At 38.4% G+C, this 10,542-nt stretch overlaps 1 long non-coding RNA gene across 1 annotated transcript; it reads right to left on the bottom strand.

Moving 5' to 3' along the window:
* Window positions 1–743: 743 nt before the first annotated feature.
* Window positions 744–2,128, bottom strand: LOC140178897 (uncharacterized). Its single transcript, XR_011871884.1, has 2 exons — window positions 1,625–2,128; window positions 744–1,530 (listed from the first exon to the last, which is right to left on the bottom strand). It is a non-coding gene; the product is annotated as an uncharacterized lncRNA (long non-coding RNA).
* Window positions 2,129–10,542: the final 8,414 nt, after the last annotated feature.

The following is a 10,542-nucleotide window of genomic DNA, read 5'->3' as shown; positions in this document are numbered from 1 at the left end:
ATTGATCTTTCAAAAAATCAAATATTCTTGAAACTAAAATTAAAAACTAAATCCAAAAATCAATTTACATAGAATCTTAAGTTCTTAACATATAAATATAGAAATAATTTTTAATTTCTTTTGTTTTTATCCACATAAAAAATATTATAATATTTTGAGATTTTTTTTTTAATTTAGATCTTCTAAAATAAAAAAGTAGGTAAAGTGATAAAATAAATAACTAATCATCATTGATTTTGTAATTTTTATAAAATATGTGTCCCACTATCTTAATTTAGAGATGATTTTTTTTTATGTAAGAGAGGGTCAAGGACCAAAAAAAAAAAAGAAAATCAATCAAACAAACAAAAAACTAAGTAGCCCCCTCAATCTCTTAGGGTAAAATTAGAAGACAGTGCATGTTTGATATCAAGAGTTGCAGCATCGAATATATGCAATCCATAAGACATCTCTTGTTCTTTTTTAGCAAGAAGATCCGTAACTATATTGGCTTCTCTAAGAGTAAGCGTCCAACTTAGATTATGAATATGAATCACTAGAATTCTGATGACTTCTAAAAGAGGAGGACACGAGTGAAATGACACACATCTTTCTCTAACCATCTTGATAGCAACCTGAAAATCAGACTTCACAATGACATTTCTAAGATTATTTGCAGTAGTTATTTGAATGCCTCTTATAATTTCCCACAATTATGCAGGGAGGAAAGAGCAACTTTTTATATTGTAGAAAAAAACCTGAATGAACCTACTATAGTGATCACGAAACATTTCGCCACATGCTGTATTATTATTGTTGGAATAGAAGGATCCGTCCACATTCAACTTTATGAAATTTTCGAGTGGAGGGTTCCATTTAACAAGATAATTACCCCTTAAACCCCAACTGCAAGGACAAGTCTTCACCTTAAAGGTGTGCAGAATTTCATATGATCGGGTCTTAACGGAAGCAATAACAGCCGATGGATTGGTGATGATTCCTTCAAAAATAAACTTATTCTAGAAAAATCAGAGAGATGCTATAGTGATACCAAAAAGACACACCATTCATCCCTCCTAGAGAGATTAGTAATGAGTCAATCTTGATTATTCAAAATGAAGAAATCTCCAATGTGGATTCGATTGTGCAAACCTTGCCAGATTATCCTAGCAAAAGGATAGTCGTGAAGTGTATGAAAGGAAATTTTGTCGCTTAAATTACATCTCAGGCATTGAGAGGAATCTACTAAATGTCTTCTTTTCCTTTCCGCGTAGGTAAGAAGGGCTTCTTGTGCAGTTAGCAAATGAATAATCTGATTTTCTCCGGGATTTTCCAGCTCCAAGCAAGTTTGAAAAGTTGATCCTGAGGCATGCGTGCGTCCATGAGTGATTGGTAGGCAGTTTTCAAGTTGAAAGTCCAACCCAAGGATAGACTCCATGCAATGTTGTCTGGGCTATTCCAAGGAGACGGGGTTGACAAGCTGTTGACTATGTTAACTAACTGATCCAATAGCCACTCCTGACTCCTTCAATTTCCTCACATCTCAATCACCTGAAACAGAAAGAAAATTATTCAGAACTAAAGATGAGTCATAAGAGCTCAGGGTTTGGGAGGTAAGATTTTCCAATCTTCAAAATTTTGGTACCTAAAGTGCTCCCAAAACTTAATCTATTCATCATTTCATATATGCCATATCATACTCTTCTCCACATCGTTCCAGGCCGAGCAGACTCCCTTCTAAATATTAGAGTCCTTCTTTCTTCCATTAATGTTAGGAATAATGTTTGTCTCATATTTGTATTTTGACTTCAGAACCCTCACCCACATGTTATTCCTTTTTTTCATCAAGTCCCATCCTATCTTCATCATGAAAGCATGGTTGAGTTTATTTTCATGTATGATCCTTAGATCTCGTGTAGCTTTCAGTTTCGAGACAATGTTCTGATTAAGCAAATGAATCTTCTTTGTTTGTTGTATTTTTTTCTAGAAAAAATTCTTGTATTTACGATGAATCATATCACAAATAGCAACAGGTAAAATAGCAGTTTGTATAGTATAAGTAGGATAGAAGAAAAGACAAATTTTATCAGAATTGTTCTCCCAACAAAGGATAGACACAAGACCTTCCAATTATTGAGTCTTCTATTCAACTTATCAATAACCTCTTTGTATGTATCCTTATTGATTCTAGAGTGTAAGAGAGGCACGCCAAATTATTTTTTGAGATCATTAGTCCTTAAGAATTGTAGAGCCTCGCTGATTTCTTTTCTAACTGTATTTTTCACATTATCTGAGAAAAAGATTCTAATTTTCTCATTACTGATTTTTTGGCCTAAGTTGTTACAAAAAACTTCTAAAACTCTACTGATAACCTCAACTTGTTCTAATGTTGCTTAATGGAGGTACGAGAGTCGGCCAATTAAAAAATTATAATATAAGAACAGCGTTGCGAATATAGTTCTTAACGAGCTGAAATCCGCTCATCAATTTAGAAAAGTTGTCACAAAATTAGAATAAAAATACTGGGAGTATGAGTCACAGGTCATCTCCCAACGAGTTGCCAAAAGGGTGCTAATTTATTAATCAGGAGTTTTTCGAAAAATTTTTGAGAGTTGAATGACAGAAAAATAAATAATTGTAATTTAGTGCAATGAAACTTAGAAGATATTTATATATTCAAAATAAAAAGCCTTGACTGGGGGAATGATTAATTGGAAGTTCTATCCTTGTTGGAATTTTCTCAAGTGTAGTATAAAGAGGTTGTTGTTTTCATTTAGTTAACCCTTACTAAATAAAGGAAAGTCAAGTGATTGAGCTAGCTCTTATTCGCAAATCCTAGTCCTCTCCATTGGGAAGGTCTAGCATTAGTAAATAGAGAATTAGCCAACAACTTCCAATTTAACTAATCACTTGAGCATTCCAACTCAAGTGTCTCCTTTTAATCAACCCCCATGTCAAGTTGGGAATCTACTCCATCAACATGGAAATCACTTGCATAGAATTAAAAAGGGAATAAAAGGAAGACATGATAGACAATAACTACAAATTAATTAAAAATAAGAGTAATTCTTTGTATTAATAAATTCTAAAAACAATCCAATTGTAACTCTAAACAAGAATTAAGAATATGGAATAATAAGGGAATAAGAAAACAAACTAGAATAGTAACTTTAACGGAGGTGATGACTCTCTCAATATCCAAAAGCAAAGCATAAACTAGAAATCTATGAATGTAAAGAAAAACCTAGAGGAAGAGTAGTTTTTCTCTCTAGATTCAAATCTAAAACTAAAAACTATGCTAATGAGAATGTGTGTTGAGTCTCTGCACGTTTTCTGGCTCTAGTCTGTGTTTCTGGGCCGGAAACTGGGTCAAAATTCGACCCGAAATTGCTCCCAGCGTTTTCTGTTATTTCTGCAGATCGCGCATGTCACGCGTACGCGTCAGTCATGCGTACGCATCGCTGGTCGTATTGGCGTGTCACGCGTACGCGTCATCCATGCGCACGCGTCTTTGTGCAAACTCCAATCCACGCGTACGCGTCAGGCACACGCACGCGTCGCTGCAAAATTCTCCATATTGCGTGCTCACGTGAGCCATGCGTGCGCGTCGATGCTCGCCGGTTATCTCCTTAGTTTCTTGTGTTCCTTCCATTTTTGTAAGTTTCCTCTCCATTCTCTAAGCTATTCCTACCTTATAAAGTCTGAAACACTTAACACACATATCACGGTATCGAATGGTATAAAGGAGAATTAAAATACACAAATTAAAGATTACTAGGAAGCAAGTTTTCAACTGTAGAACAAAACTAGGAAGAAGTTGTAAAATCATGCAAATCTTATGAATAAGTGGGCAAAGACTTGATGAAACCACTCAATTGAACACAAGATAAACCATAAAATAGTGGTTTATCAACCTCCCCACACTTAAACATTAGCATGTCCTCATGCTTAGCTCAAGGAGATCAAAAGACTAAATAAGGGAAAGTAAGACTCATGAGATGCAACCTATGAATGCAACTATATGCTTAGATGATTCTGCCTACTTGGTTAAAAGTAAATAAGTTCTCCAAGACAAACATAAATCAAATTCCACTAATTCAAATCATACAGTAAAGACCAGTAAACTTGTAAGAAGACAGCTCATGAAAGCAGAAAACATAGAATTAAGCATTGAACCCTCACTGATGGTGTATATGTACTCTAATCACTCAAGTGTATAGGGTAATCCACTCTATTCTTCTCTAGTCATGCTTTCTAAACTTTGTTCTTCACCTAACCAATCAACAAGTATTTAATGTACCAATGCAAATATCATGAGGTCTTTTCAAGGCTGTAATGGGGCTAAGGTAAAGGTGAGGGTATATATATGGCTAAGTGAGCTATAAATTGAATCATTGACTAACCTAAGCTCTCACCTATACACACACTCTATATACTTTTAAATTCATGCCTAGCTACCCAAAGTTCCCACTTTTTCATCTCATACTCATGCATCAACTTTTCTTTTAATTTGTATCACATATGCATTGATCTTTTATTAACTTAACATTGGGATAATTTTGTCCCCTTATTCATTTATTTGTTTATTTAATTGATTTTTTTTTCAAGATCAAAATAAACATAATATATCAATGCACATGAATTTTTTTATTTTTCTGGTCTCACATGAGTAGGTACCCAAATTCCCAATATTTAAATGAAACAGAAACATAAGACATTCCCTATTAACCTATGTTCTCACAGTTTTCCCACACTTAATTGACACACAATCTTTATCTTAAGCTAACCAAAGATTCAATTTGGGGTAATTACTTGTTTTTTCGCTTAAGGCTAGTGATTTGGTAAAATATAGAACAAATGGGGATTAAAAGGCTCAAAGTGGCTAACAAAGGTAATTGAGAGGGTAGGCTATTTGGGATAAGTGAGCTAATAATCAAATAATGGTCTCAATCATATGCATGCATATAAATACACTAAACATTGGACATATAGGATGGAACAAAGCAAAGACTGCAATCATAGGGGAGCAAACACACAAGAATAAAATATTATGGTTAAATAATGTAACCATGTAATTAAGCTCAAATCTCACAGGTTGTGTGTTCTTAACTTAAAAACCATGTTTCAATTTACAATCTTCAAACAAGTTTTAACACAAAAATTTTTATTTAAATTAGTGAAATTTTTCAAAAATAGGGTCTTAAAAAAAACTTATTATTTTTCAACCAAATAGAACATTCATGCAAACACTTATTACTATGCAATCTATCCTATCCTAACAAAAGAAAAATAACTTATTGGTGTTAAGAAAGAGTAAATACCTCCGGAAGTCAGGTACTGACTGGCCTCCCCACACTTAAAGCTTGGCACCGTCCTCGGTGCCATCAGTCAGGAACAAAAGGGGGCTGGTAGCAGCATCTCCACAGTCGGGATTGTCATGGCTCCCTGTGCTAGTAGATGAAGTGGAGTCCGGAGTGTCTGGGTCTTCTTCAGGTGGGTGGTTGCCAACAATAAACTCCTTGAGGTATGTAAATCTGCGCTTGTTACGGCGCTCTCTTTGCTTTGCTTGCTGATCAAGCCGGTCCAACCTCTCAAGTATCTGATGGAGCAGTTGATTTGTTGAATGTGCTTGCGATGTGGAAGGAGAAGGAATATCTTCGGCCGGTTCTGCAGTCCTGCTGGTAGTGGTTGCTGTTGGTCTGATGTACTTCCCGTTAGGGATGTACTGATCATCCCGTGCAATCATGGCCTTGGTGTCCCAGCTCTGTAGGAGACTCCGGCTGCTAAGACTAGGTTTGAAACCAAGGCTGGAAAGGGTAAGTTGCCCGTGATTTGTATGTGTCCCATGGCATGCTGAAGGTATCTTAGTAAATTGAGAGGCTGGTTTGTAAAGATACACCAGAGGAGAACAGCCATATCTGTAGTGAAGGAGGACTCGTGAGTGCTCGGAAAGACGTAGTGGGACATAATCTGTGCCCATACTCGAGCCTCCAAGGTGAGTGCTGAAGCCAATATGCCCTTAGGTCAGGATCGATGGTATCCATAGATCCAATTTCTGCTAGGTTGTGCTATAACTCTGAGGACGGTGTCCCAGTCAAATTGGTATGTCTGGCGCTTGAATGAGGCTTCTTGGAATGCGTCCAATCCTTCTGGAGCAGGGGAAAGATCTAAAGCTCGCTGAATGACCTCTTTAGTTATGGGGACTTGCTTCTGACGGACATAGACAGACTGTAGGGTTGGCATGTAAAAATTGGAGTAGAATTCAACTACCCATGAGAGATTAACCTGCCGTGGTTGTCTCCGTAAGAATCCCCATTGTCTACATTCAATTCGGAGTTCTACAAAATCAACAATGTGGGTCGGGAGGATGAGGAGATGCTCACTGTTATAGTTTCGCTCAGCCAGAATTGGAAACATCTGCTCACAGTAGCGGTTAGTGAACCGCGCGATGTCCTTTGCTGGAAAGGCTTTCTCTATGTCATTGACCTTGATGATCCTCTTGACCCTCTTTGTTGTCGGTTTGACTGCTGTTGAGGATGGTTCCGCAGCTAGTGCTCTTTTTGTTCCTTTTCTTGCCGGTTGTTTGGGAGTAGCTTTCTCTTTACCCTTCTTGGTGGCCATCCTGAAAAGGGAAAAGGTAAGTAACATGTAAAGCTAAGGGTTAGAGCAAGGAAGAGGATGGTACAAGTGATAATCAATGCCAAGGTAAAGAAGGATGTTGTTAACACATGGTCGCGACTACATGTGATCAGTTCATTACTGGAAATATAGCAAGCGCATATTATGGAAATTAGATGCAAGATGTTTATTGGCATGCTGGCAAAGGCATGAGTAGCATAGGTCAAGCATCAATAGTATAAATGTATTATCACTCGTAACAAACTAACAGTCACGTTTGTATTGACAATTAAATTCAATTAATAAAATATTTAAGGGGTTTTGTAAAAAACAGGCATTAGAGTAGAAGGATAGAATATTTAAAAATGCACAATGCCATATGGGCTTTTTCACAAATACTTAGTATGCATGGTAAATATGTTATTGAAAGTATTAAATTTGAACATGCAAACAACCCAAAAATTTAATATTAATTGTCAATTAACCCTCAATATATCCACAAGCAAAATACAGAACAAAATAATCACCCAATTTAATTTCTAACACCAACTAAAAGGATGTAAAAAAAAAAAGAAAGAAAAAGAAAACATAGATAATGAAATTAAAAAGAAAAAGAAAAAGGGAATATAAATTAAAGTAATAAAGAAAAAGTGAAAGGGGAAGAAAAAAGAACCTTGATGAAGAAGAGGAGGAAGGAGAGAGAAAGTAGTAGAAAGTAAGAAAGAATAAAGAAGAAGGAAGGGAGAAGAAAGAAGAAAGAATGATAATAGAAAGATAATTAGGATTGGGGGTGGGAGATTTGAAATCAGGCGCTGAGGTAGATTAGCTGTGCGTCGCTTGTGACGCGAACGCGTGTATCATGCGTTCGCGTGGGTTGCGCTATTTTCAAGTGACACGTACGCGTGGGGAACGCGTACGTGTGACCTGAATTGTTCTATTGGCGCGAGAGTAGCATCGCGCATGCACAACTCTCTGTTTCAATACGCACATTGCCAAAATTTAGGGCGACGCGTGCGCTTCAGGGACGTGCACGCGTGAATGGCCTAAATTGGAAAAATGACACGTACGCGTGAATGGCCTGAATTGAAAAAATGACGCGTACGCGTCAGGGACGCATACGCGTGATGGGGTTTGTGCTTCCAGCACAATTCCAACCCCACACCATCATAACTCTCTGGCCATACATCCATTTACGCCGATTTGTAGGGTCACGCATGCGCGTGGGTGACGCGCACGTGTGGAGGGCTGATTTTGCAAGCGACGCGTACGCGTCAGAGACGCGTACGCGTGGGTGTGTTTGTGCCTAAGGCACGCCTCCAGCCATGCTTCCGCGTAACTCTCTGTTTCATTCTTCTTTGTTTTGCATGCACTATGACGCGTACACGTCATCGACGCTTGCGCGTCGTGTGCTTTTTTTTATATGCAGAATGCAAATGCAAACGCAGACTATATGTAGAGATTATGGGAAGAGTCACTAAGAAAAATAAAGTAGAATAAAATAAAATAAAACTAAGACTGAAACAGAGCGATCATACCATGGTGGGTTGTCTCCCACCTAGCACTTTGCTTTTACGTCCTTAAGTTGGACGGTCTTCAGGCTCATTCTGCTTCTGTTGGTGGGTCCTCCAAGAGGAAGACCTCTAGCTCTTTGTGTTCCTTCATCTTCTCACCATGATAAAGCTTTAGGCGATGTCCATTGACCTTGATGAATTTGGAGCTAGAAGGATGACGCAGGTGAAAGACTCCGTATGACTCTGCCTTTTCTACTCTGTAGGGACCTTCCCATCTTGATCTCAGCTTGCCTGGCATGAGCCTCAGTCTGGAGTTATAAAGAAGAACCAACTCCCCTGGTCTAAACTCTCTCCTTTTTATGTGCTTGTCATGCACAGCCTTTATCTTCTCTTTGTATCGCCTAGAGTTGTCATATGCTTCTAGGCAAAGGTTCTCTAATTCTGCTAGTTACAGCTTCCTTTCAGCGCCAGCTTCCTCAAATCCCATGTTGCACTCCCTCACAGCCCAGAAAGCCTTGTGTTCCACCTCTACTGGAAGGTGGCAAGCCTTTCCGTATACTAAGCGGAAGGAGCTCATCCCAATGGGTGTCTTGTACGCTGTCCGATACACCCAGAGCGCATCGACAAGTCTGGTGCTCCAGTCTTTCCTATGAGGCTTTACTATCTTCTTCAAAATGCACTTTATTTCTCTATTAGATACCTCTGCTTGCCCATTGGTCTGGGGATGATAAGCTGTTGCTACTTTGTGAACTATCCCATGCTTTTTCAGTAGTCCTGCTAGTCTCCTGTTACAGAAGTGAGTACCTTGATCACTCACGATTGCTCGTGGTGATCCGAAGTGACAAAAAATATGGTTTCTAACAAAGGAAACAACAGTGTTAGTATCATCAGTGCGGGTAGGAATTGCTTCCACCCATTTAGAGACATAATCTACAGCTAACAGTATATAAAGGTAACCACCAGAGTTTGGAAATAGACCCATGAAGTCAATACCACAAACATAAAAAATTTCACAAAATAGCATAATCTGTTGGGGCATCTCATCCCTCTTGGATATATTACCAAACCTTTGGCATGGGGAACAAGATGTACAAAAAGCAGCAACATCTTTAAAAAGAGTAGGCCACCAGAATCCACAGTCTAAAATTTTTCTAGCTGTTCTTTGAGGGCCAAAATGTCCTCCACTCTCAGAAGAGTGGCAGGCCTCTAAAATGGACTGAAATTCTGATTGGGGCACACACCTTCTAATTACCTGGTCAGCACCACACCTCCATAAATATGGATCATCCCATATATAATATTTGGACTCGCTTTTCAGCTTGTCTCTTTGATGCTTAGTAAAACTAGGAGGGAAAGTATGGCTAACTAGATAATTAGCTACAGGTGCATACCAAGGAACTACTTCAGATACTGCATGCAAGCTATCAAATGGAAAAGCATCATTGATAAGAGTGGAGTCATCCTCAATGTGCTCAAGGCCACTCAAGTGGTCTGCCACTAAATTCTGGTTACCACTCCTATCCTTAATTTCTAAATCAAATTCTTGCAACAACAGTATCCAATGTATTAGCCTTGGTTTAGACTCTTTTTTAGCTAATAAATACTTTAGAGCTGCATGGTCTGAGTACACTACCACCTTAGTACCAAGTAAATAGGCTCAGAATTTATCCAAAGCAAAAACAATAGCCAAAAGCTCTTTTTCAGTGGTGGTGTAATTAGACTGAGCAGCGTCTAAGGTCTTAGAAGCATAAGCAATTACAAAAGGGTCCTTACCTTCGCGCTGAGCCAGCACCGCTCCTACTGCATGGTTGGAGGCATCACACATAATCTCAAAAGGCTGGCTCCATTCTGGTCCTCTCACAATCGGAGCTTGAGTCATGGCGATTTTCAGCTTATCAAATGCTTGCATGCAATCCTCACTGGACTCGAACTCAATATCTTTCTGCAGCAGTCTGGATAAAGGCAATGCTACCTTACTGAAGTCCTTAATGAATCTCCTGTAGAAACCTGCATGGCCAAGGAACGAACGGACTTCCCTCACGGAAGAGGGGTAAGGTAAACTAGAAATGACATCTACCTTTGTTGGATCTACAGAAATACCAGTATTAGACACAACATGTCCTAGTACAATACCTTGTTTTACCAAAAAGTGACATTTTTCAAAATTCAATACAATGTTTGAACTAACACACCTGTCTAATACTCTAGCCAAACTATCCAAGCAAAGGCTAAATAAATCACCATAAATGCTAAAATCATCCATGAAAATTTCCATACAGTTCTCAATAAGATCGGAGAAGATGCTCATCATGCATCTTTGGAAAGTAGCCGGTGCATTACATAAGCCGAAAGGCATCCTTTTGCATGCATACATTCCAAAGGGACATGTAAAAGTAGTCTTTTCCTGATCTTCAGGAGCTATATGAATTTGAAA

This window comes from Arachis hypogaea, chromosome 14 (assembly GCF_003086295.3).
Source record: "Arachis hypogaea cultivar Tifrunner chromosome 14, arahy.Tifrunner.gnm2.J5K5, whole genome shotgun sequence".
NCBI classification, from domain to species: Eukaryota; Viridiplantae; Streptophyta; class Magnoliopsida; order Fabales; family Fabaceae; genus Arachis; species Arachis hypogaea.
Note: the sequence above shows the minus strand (reverse complement) of the source record. Positions and strands in the feature narration are given on the sequence as shown.